This window comes from Microtus ochrogaster, chromosome 6, assembly GCF_000317375.1.
Source record: "Microtus ochrogaster isolate Prairie Vole_2 chromosome 6, MicOch1.0, whole genome shotgun sequence".
Classification (NCBI taxonomy): Eukaryota; Metazoa; Chordata; class Mammalia; order Rodentia; family Cricetidae; genus Microtus; species Microtus ochrogaster.
The window spans coordinates 48,616,183-48,629,307 of NC_022013.1; the positions used below are offsets into that span (position 1 = coordinate 48,616,183).

The window sequence follows — 13,125 nt, forward strand, 5'->3', positions numbered from 1 at the left end:
AGTCTAAATGTCCATCGACATATCAGTGGGTATTAGAACTGTGGTATATGCACAATGGAATGTTATAGACTTATAAAGAAAAATGCAATTACAAAATTCAGAGGGAACAGATGTATTTGGAAACTAGTAAGGAAAGTAGCAGAAGCTTGGATTAACTTATGAGAGAGGGCATGCAATATTTATCTTTTGGAGTTTTTAATGTTTGCATATATGCATGCACGGGGGAAAATGCAGGAACAGACTACAAAAACAGGAGCAGGGGATGAAGGGAAAAGAGTGGTTGAGGAAGTGGAGGAGGGCAATTCAACACCTGTGACATAAAGGAGAAGGCAAGTTGATGGAGGTCAAAGGGCAGAAAGGGAGTGGTGGGAGAGAATAGAAGGGGGGGATCAAAAAATTAAATTAGCTGCTTGAAAATGCCAATGTGAAATCTAATGCTTGGTATGCGAATTAAAGTTAAAATTTATAAATAAATCACATAACTTAATGGAATAGGAAACACTTACTAATTGAAACTATGTCACTGCTCTCTGTGTGAATGTAACCTGGCTGGAATGCCATCGTTTCTATGGCATAGTTGCTTCCCCACTGCCCTACAGAAATTGATGGCTATCATTTGTGCTCTCGATTTTGGCCCCATAGAATTCAATGCCACCAAGCTTCTATTGGCAGAGGCACACTATGTTTCCCCAGTCCGTTTTCCTCCTTCCTCCCTAGATAGTGTTCTACAGTTAAGGCAATGCTTCTGGGGTGCTCATGACATAAACGCCACCACAGCATGGACAACAGATGGCCCCACATCCACTCATGTCACCCCTGTAGGGAAAATGCGTGAGTAGCGACATTCACTTGCCACCACGGATGTAAGAACGGTAGACTGCAGGATGCTCCTCTACAGTCCCCATGTCCTATGGACCTGGATGACAGGCACAGATGGTCATTTCTACTTCAAACTCCAGCCCCATCTATCACTTCTGTTTGTGTGATACTATGTAAGTTGTCTAGCCTCCTTAGCCTTAGTACACATTTCTCAATGAAAACAACATCTATCCAAGAACACACCAGTATGGATTAGCCAAGACAATGGTATAAAATATTTAGTGTACAGTTCGGTTCTAGCCAGGTGCTTGTAACTTCTATCCCTACAGTTTGGAGAAAGATTGAAGTAGATAGGACATCATGAGATTGGGGCCAGCCTGGACTACATAGTAAGTTCTGGGGCAGCCCAGGCCACAGAATGAGACCTTCTCTCAAATAAAACAAAAAATATATACTGAGCACATATTCAAGTTTTCTATAAACATTAGATAGTCCCATGATTTCAGCAAACAATTACCATCAGACACTGGTCTATGTGGGAAGTCAGAAGAACACAATATACAAGGAGATTCTGAGTTCAGCAAATATAGAATCCAGGGCAGTGTGGTCAGCTTTGGTGGTCCAAGATGTTCCCACTTCCAGGTCAAGACTGCAAGCTGACCTTCTATCATAGTGGTCCTCAACCTTCCTAATGCTGTGACCATTTAATACAGTTTCTCATGTGAAGACCCCCTAACCACAAAATTATCCCGTTGCTACTTCATAGCTGTAATATTGCTATTGTTAAGAATTGTAATGTAGGGCTGGAGAGATGGCTCAGCGGTTGAGAGCATTGAGTGCTCTTCCAAAGGACCCGAGTTCGATTCCCAGCAACCACATGGTGGCTCACAACCATCTGTAATGAGGTCTGGTGTCCTCTTCTAGCCTGCAGGCATATATGCGAACAGAATATTGTATCCATAATAAATAAATATTTAAAAAAAAAAGAATTGTAATGTAAATACTTTTGGAGACAGAGGTTTGCCAAAGTAGTTGTGACCTGCAGGTTAAGCACCATTGTATCACCTTAGGGTTTAGGATCCTTGACTTCTCCTTGCCCACAATCAGTATACCCCAAGGGAGCAAATCCCAAGCTCTTATAGAATTTCAGAAAGGACGGGCTCTTCGTGACGTTATCATTCCCTTTTACCTAGTTCCAGCTCTTCTTTACCCCTCTAGTTTGAAAAACCAAACTGGAGATATGTTTGATGCTGGAAAAGAATGATTTTGTCCAAGTCTCCCGATCCTAGAACATAATAACCATGACAACTAACTCTAATGAATTTTCAATGTTCAAAGGCATCGAACGCTGCTGCCTCTGACCTTTGCTATCCTGTAATTCCCCTCTGCTTATTTGGAGAAAAGATCCAACTGTATGTGTGAAGTGCCATTTTTACAAGAGCGGCACCTTAAAATTATTCTGACACAGCGTTCCAGCCGCAGTCCTTATCGTTAGACAAATAAAGACAATGGAGGGCCATGCCGGCCTGTTAACATATGCTCAAAACCTGCACCCGCATTTCTATGCCTCTCCTCACTCCTGCTGCAGCGAGAATTCATTTAGATAATTCCTTAAGCTCGGAATGCTTAGCATGTCACATTTCCACCAAGTCTCATTTATATAATTAGTGCTAACATATGGCCCAGAATCAACATCGGAGGATTGGAATCACTTTTAGCCTGCCGTTAGACCTAAAGGACTATGGATTCAATATGGAGGAAAGAGAATTAGGCATGCGAGCTCCATTTGCGATAACAAGAACCTTGCAATGGAAATTTACCCCCAAAAGGCTTGGCTGCTAATCACATAGCAAGCAGAAAGAATTACATTCTTAATAACCCTTACCAAGTGCAATAAAAGGAAATAGAAGTTTGTTTTATGCAGTGCTTAGGGTTACTGCTTCTCCCCCTAAACTTAGAAGGATTTTCAAAACTCAGGCTGTCAGCTCTGATTGCCCCAACAAAATTCCGTCTCATGTGGTCCAGGTTAGGGATCTAAGGCAAGAGACACCTTGGCCTCATTCACTAAGATGCTCGGTTCACACTGCTTAATCCACTTGGCACTCGGTTGCACCAGACAGCTTTCCCAGCCATCTCTCATGGATTCTCTACTCCAACTGTGGCCTTCTCAAAACACCCCAGAGCCAACATCATTCCTTGTCCTCATTTTTAAAAGACTACTGAAATCTTTGAGGTAGTAAGATGATAAGGGGTGAGTGGCTAAGCTAAATAATGGACAGAAATCTAGAGTATTCGCAATTCAACATAGAACCCATAGTAAAGAAGAATTATTGGGGCTAGGGATGCCGCTCAGTGGAGGCGCACACCCTTATTTTATGTGAAGCCTGGGTCTAACCTCCAGTTAAACATCATCCTCTCAAAAAGAAAAAAAATCTCACATCACTGTGATGCCGATATTTTATTATCAACCCATCTATGAAGCTAATGCTCTTGACAATAATGCTTACAGTAAACTTAAAACTTCAGGCAACACGAGGCACATTTAACTACTATAATACCACTTGATCCTCATAACAGCCTCTAACTGAAATTATCTTGATTTCACAGATGAACAAGTTGAGATCATATGATTTGAGTGATGTCACTTAGGCAGTAATGGCAGAGAACCCCTAAACCCATGCTTTTTAGAGTCAAGTACTTAATTCTCTGCCTGTCTTGGGTGTCTTGATTTCTCCCCCTTAGCAGTTAGCCATACCAACAAATCTCACTGACTCTAAACACTAGAATTATTAATATCTGTGTTCATTACAACTTATTTCATTAGACTGGGGCTTTGGTAGCGCACATCTGGATTAGAATAATTAAAACCCAAGGTCCTTTTTATACTGACGATCTTTCTATAATTACTGCTATTATAGATAGTATCTTCTAAGCTCAACAACTCTCATGTCTATAGAGTCCTTTGGGGGTACCATACCCACCAGTTCCTAAGACGGGGCAGCAGAGATAAGTTAGTGCCCACATGGAATAGAGAGGAAGGACTACAGGTAGCCCCAGTTACCACCGGAGAGCTGGGTGACTGGGAGCAATAATTGAACTCTTGGAAGCATGAATGAAAATACTCCTGTGCATATGGAACTCTCTTCTTCCCTTCAGGAAGATCAAAACTGCAAGTATCCAGCCTGGATTCCTGAGTAGGTGCACTCCGATCTCACGGAGAAGTCTTATGAGACCATGGAGACATCCCACACTGACAAGCTGGGACTTATCTGGAGGTATGGAGATGTCCACACTGACAAGCTGGGACATACCTGGAAGCTGTTAGTTTCCCAATCTCATCAGCTGCTCAAGCTAATTCAGACAACGATCTTCCCTCTAGTTTTAAAAGTAGAACTCTAGATGCAAGGTTTTCAAATGCTAGTCCCTCTGTGAGTGCTTTACAGCCCACAGAACAGTGAGACAAGAACAGAAATCAAGGAAATTCTTATAACGCTACATCTGCTGTCTTCCTTACCTGAAGGGTCGTGGGTATAACCAATGGCAGAGAGAAAATACCCACAGAAAATGTGTTTCTATTTAAATTGGAAAAGTCTCCAGACTTTTCATGAAACTAGCCCCTAAAAATGCGTCCAACTAGTACATTGACTATGCCAAATATTATAAACAATCTAGAGGGATATCCAGTGAGATACCTCATCAGGCAAAGAACTGTGGGAAAGCAGAATGCAGAGGGATCTGAGCTGTGGCTTAGATGGGCAACTGACTTGAATGATAGCTTTAAAATTAAACTTGTATCAAGTCCTTTCATTCCTCTCCTTGAGGAGTTCTCTTTTAGATAAAAGATATGGCTCCCCAATTCTTGTAGAATGATCTTTCTACAGCAGGAGTTTTTAAGGCAATGAAGAAATTCTCCCCTACTGGGTTCTCGCATTATTTCTGTGACTGGACAGAAAGGACAATTTGGTATGAAATTGTCAAATGAGACTCCATTAGTGCTGTGAAAAGAGGAACTGATAAGCCAGCCACTGACAGCAGGCATGGAGCATAATTCCCTCTGAAGGGACCCATGCAGGTCACTGAAAGGTTGCAATTCCTGACCTCCAATGTGGACGAGCAGAGCACAGCGCTGTTCCAATCATCTTGTGTCTCAGTTTTAATAACACCAAAATGTGTTTAAATAAATGGGAACTTGGTTTTGATGGAAATCATAAGATATGTCTAATGTGAGTGGCATTTATTTAGAAGGAAAATTGTTACCCAAGGTGTTATTTATACACATTGTGGGCTTATCCCTTGCTGCAAATGTGGTATTATTCTATGTCAGAGCATGTCTTCATATGTGCTTTTATAAAGGAACTTTCATGTGGAATTGCTATGACGTGTTAGCAAATTTGCTTTGGTATTAGAGGGCTACTAGCCAGAAGAACACAATTATTAGTACTGCAAAGAACATGTTCAGCATCTATGATAGCTTTCTGAAAGAATTGTCAAAACAAACCAAATGTGAGGCATGCATCATGGAAAAAAATGGAAACAATGATTTTGAGCAAAATTCAACCCCAAGAAAATATTTTTTTCCCTAGGGCATCACACAGAGTGTCTTTTCTGACTCTCTGATTTCTATGTGAAAGTAAGGAACAGCTTATACTACAAAAGCAAAGGAGTACTCAGAACTGAAGGGATTACCGAATACAACTTACACACCATTGCTATAAAAATACGTTAACTTTTGATATTTGGGCCACAGGTTAAAGAGTTCCCACATAAAACAAGGATTCCATTTCTAGGCATGAAGAAGAGACTCCAACAAGTGCTCCAACAAATACTGACCAGAGAGAGACCGTCTTCAGATAGTTATTTTGCTGGTTTGAAATCACTGAAAACAAGTACCATACATGGGAAGGACTATGTGAGAGTCTTAGTTTTAGGTCAAAGGAGAGAAAATATCTATAGGACTGAAATTTAAAAATGCTCATCTGACTTAGGTATCACAGACTTCTGAAGCACATGGTGCTTTAACAAATGTCACTCAGAGAAAACTCTAGGGCAGTTGTGGGCATCATTTAAAGAAGAAAACTGTCCTTCTGGGTTATGCCTGTAACCCCAAAACTAGGGTAGTTAAGGGAAAAGGATTGTCTTGAGTTCTAAGGTAGATGGGGATACATAGTGATTTCTGGGCTAGCCTGGACTACAGAAAGAGAACTTGAGTAGAAAAGAAGGGAGGCATGGGGGGAGGAGAGGAAGGAAAGGAAAGGGAGGGGAGGGGAGGAGGCAGGAGAAGAAGAGAAAGAGAGGGAGAGAGACAGAGAGAGACAGAAACAAAAAGAGAGAGAGAAAGGGAGTGTGTGTGTGTGTGTGTGTGTGCTAGGTAAGAGGGTAAAGGGGAGGTGAGGAGGAAGAGGAAAGAAGTGACAGGAGGAGAAGAGAGGAGAAAGGAATGTGTTGTTAGTGTTGTCCTCCAAGAGCATCAGCATCCTGTGCTTGCACCTCTGGATGCCTACCCTGCCACTTTCCCTGCTTCCCCCTTGACCTGACCAAGACTGATTCTGTCTCTCAACTTATCCATCTCTCCTCAACCATCAACATGCAAGCAACCAGTACAACATAAGAAAAGAAAACATATGCTGGTCCCCACACAGTCTGGGTAGCAGGGTACCCCATCATCTAAGCACCAGGAAACACCCCATCACTGTGTCAACACTGGTTTAGTACACTGATACTGTGTGACCAGCGTTTAAAGTTTTCTAAAGAATCAGCTATCTGGATCTTAGACTGAGACCTTTCCATTTTTAAAACAAACACTGTAACTACTTAAAGCACTCTGTGTACCAGATGTATCTGTGAGTCCAGCTCCCTCCACCCAACTGTGCCCATGAGTGTGCCCTCCTATACACAGACAACCAATACAATATGCACTTGACTAAACACATGCTTAGAGGCAGTGTCCTAGGCAGGTCTGGAGGCCCTCCTGAATAAGTGGATCCACAAAGAGAAAAGCTCATCTCCTACCTCTGCACCCAGCCCCCACCTCTTGACTTGCCCTAGATCCCAGAACCGGCCTTGGAATCCTGTTTTCTGATCCACAAAGGAACTGGGAAGGAAGGCATTGTGGGGAGGGTGTCTGGATGAAGAGATTGGGAGAGAGGTGAGCTTCAGATCAGCCTCAGAATTAGGCGAGCCCCTGGCACTAGACAAGAAAGTGGTGGTGTCCATCCCCTCCCAGACCTCACGGCACTACACAGAGGAGCAATTCCTTGGGAGCACTGTGACTCCCCAGCGTCTTCTCTTTTTACAGTGGAAAGACTGGCTGTAAGGAAGTGTGAGAGGAAGACAGAACTTTCATTTCTGTTTCCTTGGCATAAACCTGCTTAACCAGTAGTTAAAACCCAGAGCATGTCTCAAATGAGACAACCGCTTTTTGAAATTGTATCTTTAAATTGTTAAAAAAAAAAAGATGAATTTTATATCCTTTTACAGACAATAGCCAAGAGAGAGATTCATTTTTATTTCGTATAATGGCTGCAACAGTCATATGCGACTATCACTGAGACTTAGCCAGCCTCTGCCGAGATAGTTAACCCAGGACTGGCCTCTTCCTTTGGAATTTTGGCACAGCACACCCTACACACTGCACAGCATTTAATTAACTGGAGGCCGTTCTCAAGAACACTTAATTATAGGTCAGTATTCTGACTATATAAATCATGGAAAAGGAAAGGAAATGACACAAAAGCCCTAGACTAATATAATTTATAGCTCTCTGAACTAACACAGGGAAAGAATGGAACTGCTGTATAATTAAAGATTAGGTTAGTGCCAAAAATCATAATTTTCTGCTTGGCTTTAAAAGAAAATGTCATGTTAATGACAGTTAACTTTTGATTACCCAGAGATGATTATGTATAGTTTGTGGATTATCTATGCCCTCGCTTTCTTCCCCTTTCTCTCATGTTGCTTTATTGCTAATTAATCCCTCTATGAGAATTCTGATTAAGGAAAGGAAGGGAAGTAGATTAAATTAGTCTTAGCTGCCTTGGATAAAACTCTTGGTTCAGCTAATGTGAAAAATGTCTCTCTGGATCTCAGTGTTCTTTCCTGACTTTGAAAATAAGGGGATGAGAGGCAGAATACCCAGAAACAGTGTGACACTGGGGACGTGAAGCAGAATGCTCAGAGGGACACTGGGTTCTGTTAGAGACTTCGGACACTTTGATTTCACTATGGCCCAATGTCCCCACAAGTAGGCTCAGAAAACTCTTACCGCCAATATTGGTAAATAAAAAAAAATGCATCTCCCGGACAATTCTGTGCCCTGTCACCACCGCATATTTGGAAATCCCAAGTGTCTATGAAAGCTCTGGGACCATGCCGTATTTCCAACAAACATAGACTATGAGTAGAGGGGCGTAATTCACAATATTAAAGTAACATGTGGAGGCAGTCTCTGGAATGCATGGTGACATTGCCAAATCAAGTAGAAAGAATGCCTAAGACACCTAGAAAGGACTCTCCTTAGACCATCAGCAACGATATGCCCTTGCCAGCAATGTACCAGAAGACCTCTCGAGATCCTCAAGTTAATTTTCAATCTACAGGCTCTCCTAAAATATCAAAAAAATTCAGCTACTGTATGCCAGTTCATTAGTAGTTAAAAGGAAAAAAAAGCAAATCTAAGTAGAAAAAATGAGCACTCATAAAAAATGCAATAAGGAGGAGACAACAGCCCACAAGGCTGCTGCCACCCAGTCTGCTATGCCAGTAACCACGTGGGCAAGCGAAAACGAATCCTTCCTGTTGCCCTTCCTATGTGGAACGTTCTACGATGGGCTATAGAGAGGTATCCATCCTGACACATGGTGTAGTCTAAATGGGAGGGTTTTGTCAAGTCAGCAGAACATCCCACCATTCATAGGAAGATAGGGATGTGGATAATTCAGAATACCAACAAGTTGAAACTTAAAATTTCTTTGTCTGGGAAGATCTAGCAGAGATCTGTGTGAACAAGGGTGGACGTGATGAGAAACGAGCCTCAGAGTGGAGGTAACAGCCTCCAGGGTGGCTTAGCAGACTCTCATACAACCGCGGCCCGTCTATTTTCAAGGCTATTTTAGTTCGCTATCGTGGGCACATACATATTGCTTATGGGTAATGGGAAGAGACTAGGTGCTGTTTTCCAGTTGTAATTCCTGGCACTCAGAGAGCTCCACACACAGAAGATGATGGGAAGCCTTTGTTCTGTACCTCAGTGTAACAAAGCTGTTCAATCTCTGCTTGAACCCCACAACAAAATGCGGAGAAGCTTCACGGGTGAAGTCAGCCAACTACAGCAATTACTGAGCTTCATTACCAGTGAACAGCCACCCTTCATATCTGTCCCCACACCCCGAAAACATCGTTTCATACAGTCCTGTGCAGAAGGAAAGTTATTCAACATACAATACCACGTGTTCTGTTCTGTTAAGCACTCCTTGTTGTGTTTAGGGTGCCTTCTGGAATTGCAAAATATTTCTGCCACATCATACTATAATTTGCTCCAAAACATCATTAATTTTCAATGTGCCAATAAGCTTTCTGATGCTTGATAAATCTTGGTTGTCACTCCTAAAGCTGTAAATTCATTTCTGCCTCATGACAGCTCTGACTGAAGATGTTTTCTCCAATGAAGCAAATTCTTAAAACAAAACAAAACAAAGACAAAGACAAACAAATTAACGAAAACACTGCCTTAGAAATGAAATGGTATTTGGTCAAAATACTAGAAAAATAAGCCAAGGCATTTTTTTCCTTTGGCTTTCAAATTAATGTAATTATTTATGGCAAGAAAAAGTGCTCCTATTTTGATTATGTAAATAACTGCCTGATGCAGAATATCTTAACAGCCCTAGAAGAATCACATAAGCAGTTGTCATTCACAAAACCACAACAGAACAGAACTTTCCAACAGGCGAGGCACTTTGGGTTTATTAAAGCCCAGTGTTCAGACCCGAGAAAACCCAACTTAAGCAAAATGAGGAAGCAGGTAGAAAAAGCTCCAACTCCTAGGGGACAGAGATAGAAGAAACACACAGCTTCAGTCTGGAAATTCATTCAAACAAATCATTCAAGAGAGCGACACTCTTACCAGAAGGGCTCTCCAGCACATCTCCGGCTGCGGCGCTCTCCGAACAGCCTCTAGAACTGGCAAACACACTGGGGACAGCCAGGTTGAAGACACACAGGCATTGCCATCCTCGGCTCCTAGGGACCAAGGCAACAGCACAACAGTGAACACACGAGTCACCGTGCACACAAAACCTCCACAATACCTTTTGGCAAACAACAATTGGAAAGGCCCCATTATTTATCGTCCTGCTCTTCAAAGGGAACTTCACAGCGAAACTGTAGGAAGCCTGCTTAACAAAGCAAAATGTGTTCCTCAAGGCCGAAGATGAGAAGAGCACTCTCTGCTCTCTCACGCGGTGGGTTACATCATGGGAATGCATACCAAAACCCAAAAAATCACATGTGTTTTCATAAATCTATATCACCGATTTAAAAATAGTTGGTCTGATGATGTTTCATTTCATTATGATTTAACAGATACGAGAGAGATTATGAAAACAGTGATCATTTAAAATATACTGACTCCCTCATTTTTTTAAAGTAAAACGGGTTCAAAATTACGACAGTGGTCATTTACTGACTAAGGTCTCACCAGCTGTAGTGGTACATGTCTTTAATCCCAGAACTCTGGAGGCAAAACAGACAGTCATCGGACTTTGAGTTAGCCCGGTCTACATAAGCCAGTCAGAATCACATGGTAAAATCCTGTCTCAAAAACAAAACAAGTGAGAAGCCCATCCATCAGAGAGATGGTTTCTCTGAGAGTCCTAATCTCTTCTGTCCTGGAAGAGTTCACTGGGGGCCCAGCCACTCAGATACAGCCTGCATCAGAGCTCCGTGAGAGACCACGACATGGTCTGAAAAGGACCAGTCGGCTCAAAAGCAAGATTGTGGCAGGGGCAGCCACCAAGGAAACACTCAGCAGACCCACACTTTGGGAACCACCTTCCCAGAAGTGGGGGTTGGATAGCAGTGTTCAGAAACTCTATTCAGGGAGGGGAGAATGGAGATGGGCTTAAATAATAATATAAGAAACACAAAATGTTTCTCTTCAGAGATTCACTTTTCAAACATGATTTTCATGAAACCCTTCAAAGGAATTTCAGCGTGAAATGCTGTCATTATCTGCCTGTCCCCCCAAATCCAAAGTCAATAATTCTTGTTTAGGAGATTATAAAGATGCACGTCTCTGAAGGCACGTTTGGTGAGATTTGCATATTTCCCATTGTTATCTTAAAAAAAGAGAATCGCACAGAATAATACTCTTCTTTTCCTTTCTAGAGAATTATTTTCCTCTATTCTTAACACTACAGCAACACATTAAAATGCCCCAAATTCAAATGCCATTTTATTTAAATTCCCTGCACCAATATTTCTTCTGCCTTCTACCATCAGTGTGCTAGTTCCCATGTGTAATAGCATACTATTGGTAAGCTTCTTCTCTTGCACCGTCATTAATTACTTTTTCTGAGCAAGAAAATAAAAATAAAGGCAAAATTACCACTGCCACAATGGTGGGACAATGGTGGTTTTCTCAAAGTAGTGACTGGGTTTAAGCCCAGTGACTGCTTGTGCTCAACTAGCAAATAACATTTCACAACAACCCAGAAAAGCCTCTCTCCTCACCAACAGTCCTCTGAAAAAAGTGTTGGACATGCTGCTGTTTGTCCTCATCTTAAAAATAAAGAAATAGTAAATTAAATAAATTGAAACTCTAGCCGACAATAAATATATACATGACCTTGGAGTTACTAAAATTAGAACAGAAACATTAGCCATGTAACATTTGGGTTTGTGTGTATATAAAAATATATGAGTGTGTGTATACTTAAACTATACTAGAAATCATATTTAATGAGTTCTTTGTAATTGTTGAGTGTCAGTGGTAACAGGTGAAGAGACACAGTTCCATGCTGCCACCCCTTGGCTGTCTAGAAAGTTCCCGTCCCCCTCAGGGACCTCAATTCATGCAGAGCTGGATCCTCTGTGTTATCACGGAAAAGAAACGCAGGACACGACCTACTAAAGCAGAGTTGGAGCATACTAAAAGACACCTGTAACACAGATTTTTAAGCACCAAAATGAATAGAGTGGTACCCAAGGAGAAATGAGACACACACAGTTATGGGCAAGGATTTCCAACAAGAAAGCCATACCTCCCCAAATCGACAATCGCTATGTTGTATGACCTACATGGGTTTTAAGGGATTGTTAAAGAAGACAATGATGGGGCCGGAGCAACAGCTTAGCTGTTGAAAGCACTTGCTGCTCTTGCACAGGGCCAGGGTTGAGTTCCCAGCACCCACATGGCAGCTCACAACCATCTTTAACCCCAGTTCCTGTGCCTCTGTGACCCTCTTGTGGTGCTTAGGGGTACTTACAGGCAGGCAAAACATTCATAGACATAAAATAGGCATAATAAATCCATCTTTAAAGGAAAAAATAATGTCAATGGCATCACAGTGGTTTCTAGGATATGCCATGATGAGCATTTTTGAGATTATAAAATTCCAGATGTCAGGGACTTATGATGCTCAGACATTTCACTGTAATGGAAAAAGTTAATAAGCTTGGGTGAGAGATGGCTCAGAGGTTAAGAGCCCTGGCTGCTCTTCCAAATGACCTGGGCTAGATTCATAGGACATGTGCAACAGTTCTCAACCATCTGAATCTCCAGGAGATACAGCATCCTTCTCTGGCTTTTTCAGTATGTAGACATACAACTCCTCCTCAGGGATAAAAACAATAACTTTTAAAGATTTTACTTAACAGTCTTGTTTTGGAGACTCCCAGAAAATAGTCAGGAGAAGTGAGAGGTCTTGACAGGTAATATACACAGGCTTAGAGCCTGGTTTGTTGTTATAATATTTTAAGAGGGTATTATCTCTGTGTCAGTAATTTTCACCGCAAATGTGATGGTGCTGGGATTCTTGGTCCTTGACTAGCAAGAAACTCTAGACTAGGGAGTTCCTCTTTCTTCCCGTGTCACCACAATTTCCCTGCTTTGCCATCTTGCCTCATTGAATATGAACTTGATATCAATCAAAACTACAGTAAGATAATGAGACGAAGAGAAAGACAGGAAATTGTAGGGGCAAAAAAAAAGGAGAAAAAGACCCTTAGCCCATATACTAGTTAAAATGTTTTGTTAATAACTCCAATCCAGAGAGCAATGTTGGTTAGGCTTTTCTTCCTTCCCAGCTA

The 13,125-nt window shown here is 41.7% G+C and overlaps 1 protein-coding gene across 1 annotated transcript in view; it reads right to left on the reverse strand.

Moving 5' to 3' along the window:
• The window catches only part of Rarb (retinoic acid receptor beta), a 586,853-nt gene extending 576,804 nt beyond the window's left edge, over nucleotides 1-10,049 (reverse strand). Inside the window, exon 1 of the mRNA XM_026779625.1 lies at nucleotides 9,941-10,049. The gene's annotated coding sequence lies outside the window, so the exon portion shown is untranslated. The remainder of the gene's footprint in view (nucleotides 1-9,940) is intronic.
• Between the last annotated feature and the right edge of the window lie 3,076 nt (nucleotides 10,050-13,125).